We start from the raw sequence: 14,828 nt of genomic DNA, 5'->3' as shown, positions 1-14,828 counted from the left end.
TTCTGACGCCATCGGGAAGTGTGCACCTACTTTCTGTACCATCTCCAGCTGGCAGTCGACTGACTCATCATCATGAGAGCCTAGTACCTTTACCAGGTCCCTGGGTTTGTTTCATCTGCAATACTCAAACAAGAACCCTGCAATACTCAAGTAAGAAACTGCAATACTTAAGTAATAAACCCGGTACCTTTACAAGGTTCCTAAGTTTGTCAAATCATCAAAACTACAAATAACATTTTCCCCATTTTTGATGATGACAAACAATAATCTGAGATCTTCTCCATAATTGTTCCCCCTGACTGTATATTCCCCCTTACTGCAATATTCCCCCTTTACTTATTTATTATTTAGCTACTCACAGTTTACTTCCCCCTTTTGGCATCATAAAAAAGATATGCAGTAAACCAGTGATGTCAACATTAATACTGAACACGATCAAAGCTAAAAAGCAATCAAACAGTAGAGGAAAAGCATTCACAAAAGAATATAGGAAGAACAGCAAAGGAATAAAGTAACAAACATGTCATCATAACATAAATACATTAAAAACAAACTAAAAATCCATCAACACAGTGATAAGCCACACAAAAAAAATGACACAGGGAGGATTGATTAACAGGCTAGGAAGAGGGGAGAGGATGAGACAGGGACTGGATAACAAGAGTGAGTCGTGCATTGGCAGCATCATTATCCTGGATGGCCTTTTCTTGCAGGGCAGTTATCTTCGCCTTCAACTCAGCATTTTCTTTCTCCAGAGCTTGAACCACTGAAGAACCAGGTCCCTCACTCTGTGCAGTAAGCAGTTCTGCTTTGAGTATAGCAATTTCTGCCTCTTTTCCACTCAACCGCACAGTGAGCTCTTCAACCTCGTGTTTAAGCTGATCCTAGTCCTCAATAGGTTGAGCCATCTTGCTCTTTGGATAGCCTTTTCCTTCAATGCACTCACATTCAACCAAGGTATTCTCAGAGATAGTTTGTTTAACAGTCCCAACCTTTCCAACACTGAGAGGGATTCGAAAATGCTTGAATACATCTGTGAGAAAGTATCCATAACCCATTCCGTGAACACCTTTCCTCTCAACGACAGTTTTGTGAATGTGCTCAATCATTAGACCAGGAAGACTCAGGCTTCAAAGCTGCACAACATATCCATCACATACAAGTCAGCAGCAGTAGCAAGTGTCCTTTTTTCTGTGCGAGGAAGGAGCACCTTGTTGACGAACTCAAAGACCAGCTGATACTCACTCTTCATGATTTTTTTATAGATCCCAGCAACCTTAGTTGTGGGTGTCTTAGAAATCATAGAGGCAAACTCAGAAGATCAAGTTTTTCCCTGTACAGACCGGGTCCCTTCTTTTGGTACCCTGAGAATTTTGCTCAACACCTCCTCATTCAAGATATGACAATATCATTCACCCGTGTGAGGATTTTCCCATCGTCCCCGAATTGAATATTGTAGTAAAATTCACGAACCTCTTCTTCATGGAGAATGGGGGAATTTTTATCGAACAAGTGCAGCCAAGATTGAATCTCCACCATATCGTGCAGAGAATCCATGCCATGAAGAGTTATGATCCCCATATCAAAAACTCTTCCAGCTAGGACTGCTTGTTTCCTCAGGTTGTCAACTACCTCCTGCAAGTTGACATTCTCAATTTTCCTGGCTTGGGAACCAGGTCCCTGTACCGCTTTCTCTTTTTCTCAGATCTCTTCCCTTTGGACTGTGATTTTTCAACCTTCCTTGTTACCCTTTTCCTTTTCTTTTCTGACTTCTTTTTCTTATTTTTATTTTCCACTTCTTCTCCAGACAACTCAACCACATTTGCCTCAGGTATTCTAAAATTTGATACCTTGAAGGTTCTTGCACATCTAACTGCAGCAGTAGAACGTGCACTTGCCTTCAAGGCATCAGCATCAATTTTTGTGCTGCGGACCTTGTAGTAGGTCGTCTCCTAGGGGCCTCCTCTACAATTTTTTCTTTCCCTTTTCTAGATCCCACTCCTTCTCTTCTCTCAACCTTCCATCTTAATGGCTCCTCCTCACTTGCAGATTCAGACGAAGAGGAAGAAGAGTACCTTCCAAAATCAGGGGTTTTATCAAAGATAGGCTGAGTAGGTCTTACCTCTTCCCTTTCCAGGACTTCAGTATGCTCCGCCCTTGCTTCTTCTCGCATCATGGCCAGGCTTTCAATCACGAGTTCCTCACTCGCTGCCAGTATGTTAGACTCGGAAGCCCTATGTTTTGGTAGATCCCCTTCAAACATGTTGTCAGGCAACATGTCTTGAAACGGACCAGGTCCAGTAGGCACTGCAGAAGTGTTTAGATCTATGGCGAAAAAAGGGTTATCAGGAGTGTCTTGTTGAGGACTGGACGGGGGAGGAAGTCTGGCTTGAGTAGTGGTCGGAGAATAGAAAGCAAGAGGCTCTATTTCACTGAGAGCATCCAACATTTGTTTAGAAGAAGATGAAGAAGAAGACATGATTGTTGTACTGGAAGGTTTCTTTGAAAAGAAAAGAGAAGAAGAAGAAGACAGATTTTGCCTTTGAATTTTGATAAAACCTTTCGTGAAAAGAGAGAAGAAGTTGAGAAACGGATGAGAGTTTCAAAAAGAAGAAAGGCTTTTTAAAAGAAGTGAAANCTGCCAGTATGTTAGACTCGGAAGCCCTATGTTTTGGTAGATCCCCTTCAAACATGTTGTCAGGCAACATGTCTTGAAACGCACCAGGTCCAGTAGGCACTGCAGAAGTGTTTAGATCTATGGCGAAAAAAGGATTATCAGGAGTGTCTTGTTGAGGATTGGATGGGGGAGGAAGTCTGGCTTGAGTAGTGGTTGGAGAATACAAAGCAAGAGGCTCTATTTCACTGAGAGCATCCAACATTTGTTTAGAAGAAGATGAAGAAGAAGACATGATTGTTGTACTGGAAGGTTTCTTTGAAAAGCAAAGAGAAGAAGAAGAAGACAGATTTTGCCTTTGAATTTTGATAAAAACCTTTCGTGAAAAGAGAGAAGAAGTTGAGAAACGGATGAGAGTTTCAAAAAGAAGAAAGGCTTTTTAAAAGAAGTGAAAGGTGCCAGGTCCTGTGATTGGATGCGTCGTTTGAGGGAGAAACGATGGGACTGATCGGTCAGAGTAACCGATGACTGACACGTGGCATTTTCAACGGTCAAATTTTTTGTTTAAATTTAATGTATAAATGCTAACCTGGACAGGTACCAGGTACCATGGTAGAGTTTAACTTCATTCCTTAACTGTTCTAGTTTCTTCTTTTGCTGAGCAGGTCCCTACTGAGAGTATACCTACAAAAGATACAAGAGAGATCTTTGTTCAGATATTCAAAATTCACACAAAGGATACTGCACTGCAATTTTAGCCATCAAGGGAGTTCCACTGTTGGAAGCTAAAAGCATCACTTGGAGANCTGTACTGGAAGGTTTCTTTGAAAAGCAAAGAGAAGAGGAAGAAGACAGATTTTGCCCTTGAATTTTGATAAAAACCTTTCGTGAAAAGAGAGAAGAATTTGAGAAACGGATGAGAGTTTCAAAAAGAAGAAAGGCTTTTTAAAAGAAGTGAAAGGTGCCAGGTCCTGTGATTGGATGCGTCGTTTGAGGGAGAAACGATGGGACTGATCGGTCAGAGTAACCGATGACTGACACGTGGCATTTTCAACGGTCAAATTTTCAGTTTAAATTTAATGTATAAATGCTAACCTGGACAGGTACCAGGTACCATGGTAGAGTTTAACTTCATTCCTTAATTGTTCTAGTTTCTTGTTTTGCTGAGCAGGTCCCTACTGAGAGTATACCTACAAAAGATACAAGAGAGATCTTTGTTCAGATATTCAAAATTCACACAAAGGATACTGCACTGCAATTTTAGCCATCAAGGGAGTTCCACTGTTGGAAGCTAAAAGCATCACTTGGAGATCAACATCCCCAACTTTAACCGATTCCTCTCAAATTGATCCTTACTGAGAGCCTTAGTGAAGATGTCTGCAATTTGCTCCTCCGTTGGACAATATGTGAGCACAATATTTCCCTTCTCAACATTATCTCTCAAAAAGTGATGTCTAACATCAATATGCTTTGTTCTCTTATGGTGGACTGGATTCTTTCCCATACTAACAGCACTAGTATTGTCACACATAAGAGGAATTGCTTTGATGTGAATTCCAAAATTTTCCAAGTGTTGCCTGATCCACAGTAATTGAGAACAACAGGCTGCAGCAGCCACATATTCAGTTTTAGCAGTTGAAAGAGCCACGGAGTTCTGCTTCTTGGTACCCCAGGAGATAAGTGATGATCCAAGGAAATGAGCCATTCCAGAGATGCTCTTCCTGTCAACTTGATAACCAGCAAAATCAGCATCTGCAAAACCAACTAGATCAAAAGTATCACCTGCAGGATAAAAGAGAACCAGGTCCCCTGTTTTCTTCAAATATCTAAGAATACGTTTTGCAGCCTTCAAGTGTGAATCACGAGGACATGCTTGAAACCTGGCACACATTCCAACACTGTACACAATATCAGGCCTGCTAGCAGTCAGATATAACAAGGATCCAATGATTCCCCTGTACATTGTTTGATTCACAAGAGGATCAGATTCCTCTACTATCATCTTGGAATTTGTTCCCATAGGAGTATCAATAGGTTTAGAATCAAACATATTGAATTTCTTCAGCAGCTCCTTAATGTACTTCTCCTGACATATTGAAATCCCATTTGATGATTGCTTGATTTGCAGACCAAGGAAGAATGTCAATTCACCCATCATACTCATTTCAAACTCCCTTCCCATTAGTGATGAGAATTCTTCACAGAGATGTTCTGAAGTAGCTCCAAAAATTATGTCATCCACATAGACTTGAATGACAAGCAATTCTTGTTCTCTTTTTAATAAGAACAAAGTATTGTCTATCTTGCCTCTTTTGAACCCATTCTTCAGCAGAAACTTTGACAACCTTTCATACCATGCTCTTGGAGCTTGCTTCAGACCATATAGTGCCTTATTCAATCTGAACACATGATTTGGTAGCTCTGCATCTTCAAAACCAGGAGGTTGCTTGACAAACACCTCCTCTTTGAGATCTACATTCAGAAATGCACTCTTCACATCCATTTGATACAACTTGAACCCCATAAAAGCAGCAAAAACTATTAAGATTCTAATAGCTTTCATTCTGGCAACAGGTGCAAAAGTCTCATCATAGTCTATTCCTTCTTCTTGATTGTATCCTTGCACCACCAGTCTGGATTTATTTCTAGTAATCACTCCATTTTCATCAAGTTTGTTTCTGAATACCCACGTAGTTCCAATTATTGTTCTGCCTTCAGGTCGAGGAACCAGGTACCATACCTTACTTCTTTCAAACTGATGGAGTTCTTCTTGCATAGAATTGATCCAGTCTGCATCACTTAATGCTTCTTTAACATTCTTGGGCTCAATAGATGATATGAATGCTGAGAATGCAACTAGATTTCTTGTTTTTGATCTAGTTTGAATTCCAGAATTCAAGGGAGAAATGAGATTATCAAGAGGATGTGATGAACTATGCTTCCATCCTGACTTTGCAGCAGACTGATTTGGCAGATCATCATGTTCTTCTTCATCTAGAGTGACATCATCTTCTGGGGAGTCTAATGTACTCTGGCTGGAGTTTTGAGTAGTACCAAGTACTATATCATCCTGTTCATCCTCAACATCCTCTTCAGGTAGACTATGATTCTGATCATCACTGTCATTTTTCAGTTGTTGATCTGCATCAAATTCAGCTCCTTCAATCTTCTTTGATTTGAGCATTTTCAGCACATCATCATAATCATTTGATCCATCATTCTTCAAGCTTCCATCTTCATCAAATACAACATGAATGCTTTCTTCAATGCATTGAGTTCGTTTGTTGAATATTCTGTAAGCCTTGCTGGATGAAGAATATCCAACAAACACTCCTTCATCACTCCTAGGATCAAATTTTCCCAGATCATCCTTTCCATTATTCAGCACAAAACATCTGCATCCAAATGCTCTAAGATAGCTCAGCATAGGCTTTCTGTTGTTGAGCAGCTCATAGGGGGTCTTATTCAAAACAGCTCTTATTAGACACCTGTTGGTAACATGACATGCTGTGTTAACAGCTTCAGCCCAGAAATTTTGAGGAAGATTTGATTCAATAATCATAGTTCTGGCAATGTTCACCAAGGTTCTGTTTTTCCTTTCCACTACTCCATTTTGTTGAGGAGTTCTTGGAGCAGAAAAATTATGACTCGTACCATTCTCCATGCAGAATTTATCCAGTTTTGAGTTCTCAAACTCAGTACCATGATCAGATCGAATGCTGCAAATGACTTGATTCAATTTGGTTTGAATCATTTTGAAAAATACCACCAACTCTTCAGCTGTGTCAGCCTTTGATCTCAAGAATCTTGTCCAAGTGTATCTCGAGTAATCATCAACAATCACCAAAATGTACTTCTTTCCATTTCTGCTTTGAACTTTCAAGGGTCCACACAAGTCCATATGAAGCAGCTCTAGTGTTCTTGATGATGTTACTTGCTTTTTGGGCTTAAAGGATGATCTGATTTGTTTTCCTTTAACACAAGCTTCACAGATTTTATTTTCAGCAAACTTCAGCTTGGGCAGACCTCGGACCAGGTCCTTAGAAATCAGTTTGTTCAATAAAGATGAGCTTACATGCCCCAGCCTACGATGCCAAAGATCAGCATTCTCATTCTGAGCACTAAGACATGTCAGGTCATCTCCATGAGACGTTTCTAAGTTGGCCACATACATATTTTTACTTCTGTGAGCAGTGAGAATTACCTTCTTTGTAGTTAGACTCACCACAGTGCACTTCTCAGAAGTAAATTTGACTTCATTTCCTTTGTCACAGATTTGAGACACGCTCAACAAACTGTACTTCAACCCATCCACATGATACACATTGTCAATTGAATCTTCAAGAGATCTTCCCACTTTGCCAACTCCCAAAATGTACCCCTTCTTTCCATCACCAAAAGAGACACCTCCTCCTTGAAGTGTCTTGAGTGAGAGGAAATTTTTTACATCACCAGTCATATGTTTAGAGCATCCACTGTCCATATACCAACATTGACTGCTGCTCCTCTCACTCACCTGCACCAAGAATCACTTGTTTAGCTTGGGAACCCATTTCAATTTGAGTTCCCAGAAGGCAGACAAAGGAGTGATCAGATTGTATTTAGTCCAATAGGGTAGATTTTGAAGCTTTCTAACAAAGGACATTGGAGCAGTGACAGATTTTTTCTTTGAAAATCTGTGAGTTGAAACATGCTTTGGAGGACCAGGTCTCTCTTTTGGTAAATTTTGCCTTTCAGCATAATTAGAGAGTCTTTCATAGGAGTTTCTCCAGCCAGCACACTCTCCCTTTAAATGCCCATTCTTACCACAATGAAGACAGAGCAGATTGTCAGACACAAACACATACTTGCTGTGAGGATTATAAGGAGGAGTGATGTTCAAACTTCCTAGTCCTTTCTTATTGAAATTACTCTGATTTGTTGCATTTGACAATAACTTTGAGGATTTTGTCCACTTAAGAGATTTTTCAAGTTCTTCCTTAAGTTTGACAATATCCTTTTCTAATTTGTTGCTCTTTTCCAACGACAGACCAAGGTTTTTCTCAGAGTTTTTCAATTTTTCTTGAATTTCAACTCGTAAACCATTTGACATTCCATTTAGCTTTTCAGCTTCTTCAGTTATCTGATTCAACTGGTTCTTAAGTTCAGAATTATCAGACTCTAGAGACACCATTCTTGACATTTTCTCTTCAAGTTTAACTTTGTTTTCAGTTAAACTGTCAAGTTCAGCATTCATGGTGTCTCTTTCAGATGTTAACTCAATTACAGAATCAATCATGACTTTTGCCAACGTTCTCAATTTTTTAAGAGAATAATTATCCAAGTCATTTTTCATATCAAGAAGAGTTACCTGGTCGTCCTCTTCTTCATTTTCTGTATGAGCCATGAGAGCAAACATTTCATTGAAAATGGTTTCCTCCTCATGTACAGCCACCATAGACACATCATTTGGTTCATCAGGATCTTCTGAATCACTTGAAGAATCACCCCACGCAGCAAGAGCCTTTTTGACCACCAAATCTGCAGCAGCTTTTCGATCTCTCTTACCGAGTACCAGGTCCCTTCTCTTCTCTTTGTCACTTCTTGGTTTTTGATGTTCCTTGTTTTCATTCTTGAGCAGAGGACACTCTCTGATAAAGTGCCCAGCTTTTCCACACTTGTAGCATGTATCACCTTGAGTAGCATTTCGAGTACCATTTGTTCCTCTTTTAAAAACTTTGTTTTTTCTCACAATTTTTTGAAATCTGTTGATGAGATATGCCATATCATCATCACTGGAATCTTCATCTGATTTGTACTTCAGCATCAATGACTTATCCTTTTTAGCTTCCTTCTTTGATGAATCGTAATTTCGATTCATCTCATGTGTCTTCAGATTTCCAATCAAAGCATCCATAGTCAGCACCTTCAAATCTTTGGCTTCTGTGATGGCATCAACCTTGCTTTCCCAAGATTTTGGAAGAATTCGAAGTACTTTTCTGACTTGTTTGCTCATGCTTATAGGTTCACCAAGACTTCGCAGCTCATTTGTAATGGAAGACAATTTTGTGAACATGTCATGAATTGTTTCTCCTTCCTTCATTTTGAAGTTCTCATACCGTGAGGTAAGCATGTCAATCTTTGATTCTTTGACTTGTTCAGTTCCTTCATGAGCAGTCTTCAAACAGTCCCAAATTTCCTTAGCAGACTCACAAGCTGAAACCCTGTTGAACTCATCAGGTCCTATCCCACAGACAAGAAGAGTTTTTGCTTTGTAGCCCTTTTCAATCTTTTTTCTATCAGCTTCGTCGTATTTCTGTCTAGGCTTTGGAACAAGACTAGTTTTCTCTCCATCCTTTTCTTCTATCATCGGAATAAACGGTCCATCAAGTACAATATCCCATAACTCGCTGTCTTCAGCCATGAGGTAGTCATGCATTCTAACTTTCCACCAACTGTAGAAATGTCCATTGAAACGAGGAGGTCTGAGTGACGACTGACCTTCTTCGAGATTAAGTGGAGCAGCCATTCTAGAACAAATATCACTTCCTTGGTGTTAACCAAATAGGGAGTGTCTGCTCTGATACCACTTGATAGAATGTATGCCTTCACTTAACAGTAATGGACCAGGTCCCTTACTACACTAATGAGTAAAACAGGAAGTTAAATGCAGTAAAATCAACACAATGATTTTACGTGGAAACCTCCTTGCTTAAGGGAGTAAAACCACGACCTGTTCCACAGGATTTTCAATCGTTTTCACTAATCTTCAAAAGCAAAAGTAAAACACGATTACAACAAATGTAAGAAAGAGTTATCAATCTTACAGTTAAGCAACAGTCCCTATTGCTTAACAAGCCTAAGTAGAAAACTATCTACCCACTAAGCTATCCCACCTGGACAACCTAGACTTTCAACACTACACACTGATTCCTTTATAGATTCAGGAATATTTTACAGTTTAAGAACAAGAGAATATATTCCTAACAACTATACGAAAAGCTCCAAAGATTGCTGTTGTTCTTGGAATAATTCTGTCTTTGTTTTCTAGTAGCCTTTGCAAATATTCTTGAAGAGGTTTCTCTCAAGTTGCAAAAGCTACCAAAAAATGTTTAGGAAAGTGTCTTTTGTATAGACAAGTCACTTTCCTAAACTTCTTTGCCATTGGTTGGAAAGTCACACTTTCTGACGCCATCGGGAAGTGTGCACCTACTTTCTGTACCATCTCCAGCTGGCAGTCGACTGACTCATCATCATGAGAGCCTGGTACCTCTACTAGGTCCCTGGGTTTGTTTCATCTGCAATACTCAAACAAGAACCCTGCAATACTCAAGTAAGAAACTACAATACTTAAGTAATAAACCCGGTACCTTTACAAGGTCCCTAAGTTTGTCAAATCATCAAAACTACAAATAACACCACTAATGACAAGTGTGTATATATGGATAACTCCACTATTGTTATAGTAATTGAAGAAGAATTTTTTTTACTTAATAACTTTTGACTTTAGTCTTGAACAATGTTTTGTATGTTTTCTCCCTCCACAAAAGCTTAATTTTCAAAGCACTTCTTGAAAAAGTAGACCTTAAAGCTATTTTTGAAGATGACAAAATAAATATTTCTCGTGAAAGAGGCTTTTTTGAAAAGAGATATCTTAGTGGAGGCTTCTTTGTACATTGTACTTAACATTGTTCAAAAGATTGTCAATAATGCAAATATTTCAAATTATACTTATATTTTTGGATCTATTAATTTATAGCATGGTAAACTAGATCATGTTAATGTTGATTCTATTAAAAGACTTAGAAAAATAAAATTAATTTATATGATAAAAATTTATGATTATTCTAAATGTTATATGTGTAAAAGCAAAGCATACAAAGAAATCTTTCAAATCTATTATAGGAGAAAATTTGAATTGTTTGAACTTATACATTCAGATTAAGTAGACTTTAATAATTAGCATAAGTGAAAGAAAGTATTACAATGTATTGATGACTTTTCTAGATACACTAACGTATATCTTCTTAAGTCTAATGGTGAGGTCGAAAGCATATTTTTGAAATTCAAAACAAAAGTGGAAAATTAATTAAACAGAAAAATCAAGAGATTTTTGATCTGATAGGAGCGATAAATATAGTACTAAAACTCTAGAGGATTTCTGTGAGAAAAATAATATTATTCATGAGGTTAATGCTCCATATACTCCCTAACTAAATGTGTAGCTGAACGAAAAAAGAGAATTCTTAAGGAAATGATAAAGTTTATACTTTTGAGCTCTTGTTGATTTGATAAAATGTGGGGAGAAGCAGTCTTGTATGCATGTTATAATTTTAATAGAGTCCCTCATAAAAAGTTAGACAAGACCGCCCTAAGTGCTAACTCGAGTGGCAAAAGGTGGAAGATTTGTGTCTTAGATCGCAGGTTCAAATCACACACAATGCAAAGCGAAGCCCGATATTTAAGTGGAGAAGGATAGAGTGATGGATCCATTATCCATCAAATTTAAAAGATTGTGATTGGTCCAAAGGACGGGTCTCAGACGGATTTCTTGTTTATCAACAAAAAAAGTTAGACAAGACCTTATATGAGTTGAGGAAAGGGTTTGCCTCTAACTTGAATTTTTTGAAAGTGTGAGGATGTTTGGCTAGTTGGTCTCCTTTATTTAAAATTAGTAAATACTGATTTTAAGACTTCTGATAATGTTTTTATTCGTTATGCTCAAAAAAGTATTGCATATAGATTGATGTCTCTAAGTGATCATTTTATTTGAGATAGACTTGATGAAATCACCTACATGGGTGTAAAGATGTGGTTGCCTTTTATGAAAGACGTCAGTCGTCTTTCTGGAGCACTCATAAGACCCAAAGTGTGTGTGTGTGTGCATGACCATACAAACACTTTATATCGCTTAAGAATATGGTATGTGTTATGGGGGACTCAATTTATATCCACTAAGTTCAAGAGTACTTCACATTGTGGATATAAAGTTGTTGTCTCATATCACTACGTGTCAATTCAAATCGAAAGATATTGACACTCAAGTACTTGTTCCTTTCTTGTGTCCAAAAGTTAGTTTTTACTCTTTATCTTTGCATTAGTGGGGTATTGTTGAGCTAATTATATTATCCAGTTAATTATTCTAACTTATTTGAGTAAGTGTAATGCAAAGACACAAATGTAAAATACATTTCAAAGGAGAAGATACACCTGTTCCAAAAATAAAAATGATGTAATGACCTTTAATTTCATTAACCTTGACAATCTGTTTCTAAAAAAAATAACTATTCTATTTGCAACTCTTTCTTTTGCAATCCTATATAAAAAGTGACTTTGGTGAAAATAAGACACACCACACTGTTGACACCCAATTTTGGCCTAACATTTTAAAAATTCGTGATTTTGAAGCTTTATTTATTTAATAGCAAATTTTGGTCCGATGATTTTAAAATTCATACATTTTGAGTCAAATACAAAAAATAAAAATAAAAAAATCTGCCTTTCCCACATTGTCTCTCAAACAATTTTCAATTTTGCAATAGTCCCACATCGGTATTTCATCCTTTTTGAGGATTTTTGCGTTTCTATATAAGCCCACTTCATTCACTATTTTTAGGAGAGGATTTACTCATAAAATTTTGAGAATTCTTGGTTCCCATAGTTCAAAAATTTTAAAGTGTTTTTGTGGTTTTTCGAGTTGAGGAGGTGGAGTCGTCTTCTTCAAACTCGTAGTTCCGGTTCGCCGCCCAGAACCAGGTAAATTTTTTTCTTAGCCTTGTTTTATCTAATTCCCGGCTCTTTTATGTCTTCTGTTTATTATATGTAGCTTTTTAATATTAGCATTATTTTACGATTTGATGTTTATTTATTTATTATTATTATTATTATTTTAAAATTGTTAGTCAACTATTTGCTATCTTAACTTTTCAGGGTTTTGTTATNCTTTTGTGGATGCACAGTTTTGGGTCGTACCCCTGCGTGGGACTGATTATTTTGTATACTTTTCCCCTATTATGTATTCCCATTAAATTTTATTCATAAAATTTGTATAAATTTGAGTTTTGGGGCAATGAAATATTTCAAATGACGTATACATCCTTCAAATCGATAGGCCAACCCTAGGCATAAAAGGGTCACATATTTGTATAGGACGCGCAATAATAGTTTCTATGCTATGTGATATATTCAGTTTGTCTTTAATTAAAACAATTCTTATGTGTTTTATTCATTATTTGTGTGATATTTTGCATTATTCATTATGTACAGGAACTAACACTTTTACATTTTGAGTTGTTCTTCTTTACAGCGAAAAATTAATTTATGTTCAAATTCATGAAATCATTATTTGTCTGAAGTCGCAAGAGACAAGAGGATTAGAGAAATTCGAGTCCTTGTATTTCACAAGACGTTAATATCAAGTCAAAAACGATAAATCAGGGGAGTATTTGACTATGAAGTGACACCCACTTATTTTATTATTATTTTGCATGATGGTCCTCCTCTCACATATTTCTTATATTTTTGTAAGGATACCGTCCCCGACATCAGTCGGGGATGGTCATAACAATGTCTGGATCTCGTGAAAATTGGAAGGAGACAAAGATCCAAGAAAACATTCAAAAAGAGTACAACAAATCATTACTGTAGAAATTCGTAGGACAGTATAAATATTGACGATTAAGAGGCTATAAAATATATTGGTTAAAAAAAAAATATGACTACAAATTTCAGTGGCGTTAGACCTAGGAATTTCTTTGAGTTGTCTAAATCTTTAAATTATTATATGCTATATCTGGCCGAACTACGCGTAGCTGATTCTCATTTTAATGAGATACGTAGGCAACCCTTCTTGGGTTCGGTATTATCTTTTTCAAAAAAAAAAGAGTAAAAGTAAAATAGTTTGTGCATATTTTCAAAGTCATATCTGCCGAACTACGCGTACCTGATTCTCATTTTAATGAGATACGTAGGCAACCCTTCTTGGGTTCGGTATAATCTTTTTCAAAAAAAAAAAAAGTTTGTGCATATTTTCAAAGTTATATCTGTGTGAACTACGCACACCTGATTCTCATGTTAATGAGATCATAGGCAGCCCTTCTCGGGTTCGGTAATCATTCTTTCAAAATAAAATTACTTGTACATACCGTAAGAGTCATGTCTTCAGCTCGGTTGAGACCTATGTAGTTAAGAGCATGTAAATATATTCGATATGATGGAAAAGACTGGCTTTGCGGTAAACTACAGATTCTCGTGGTACCTCTTATCTGTACTTTTGTGATGCTTGAAAATTCTCTTGCATGCAATCAAGATAAGAATAAAACTAACCTTATGTTTAATGTGCATTGTGTGGCGAGATTTTGATCAAAGTTCAGTTGTGTTACACTGTTGATCTAGAACTTGACCTGAATGTTTTTCGAGGCGAAATCATGAGTAACGTTTGGTTTGAGAAAGGATTGTAGGCCTTTTTTTTACCCGATTGTGCCTTTCAAAGCCTACCAAATTACATTAATCCCTAGTTTTCCCATTTTGAGCCTGCAACCTTCATTTGGACAACCACATTTTAACCACTACCCTTTTGAGTTCTTACGAGCGCTATCCTCTCTTGGCCCAACCTTCTTGAGTGCACAAAGAATGTGCAAATTAAAAGAGGAGATCCATGTTTGAAATTTCAAAAAACAAAGATATTGAGTCTCCCAAAATAAAGGAAGCAAAGACCTCTAGAGAAAAGAGAGAAAGGAAGAAAGAAAAGTGGAAGAAATAAAGAAAGGTAAAGAATACCCTTACAGGGTCAGTGAAAGGAGGGAAGGAAAATATTCCAACAAAAAAGGGAAAAATTATTATAATAAAGAAGTGAATAAAGAAAAGCTCCAACGAATAAGGACTCAAAAGAAGAAAAAAAGAGAAGAAGAGAAAAGCTCAAAAAATGAGAAATGAAAAAAAAAAAAGGAAAGCGTTCAAAATGAGAATTCAAAAGAATTTCAAAGGTGATAGAACAATGAAGAGGATCTAACGCCAAAGGCGTACCAATCATTAAGAGCACAAATTCTGTGTAACACTCAAGGAGAAATTAAGACACTTTTATCTCAAATAAATATCCTACCCATCCCTAAGCCTACGTTACAAGCCAATGACAAGCCCTACATGATCTCATTCCAAATGTTCTCACATTAGTGGAGATTTACATAAGGGTCAAGCATATGGTATCACAGTTGTGTACATTGAACATTCTTGTGAG

This window comes from Solanum pennellii, chromosome 7 (genome assembly GCF_001406875.1).
Source record: "Solanum pennellii chromosome 7, SPENNV200".
NCBI classification, from domain to species: Eukaryota; Viridiplantae; Streptophyta; class Magnoliopsida; order Solanales; family Solanaceae; genus Solanum; species Solanum pennellii.
This window is presented reverse-complemented; position numbering follows the sequence as displayed.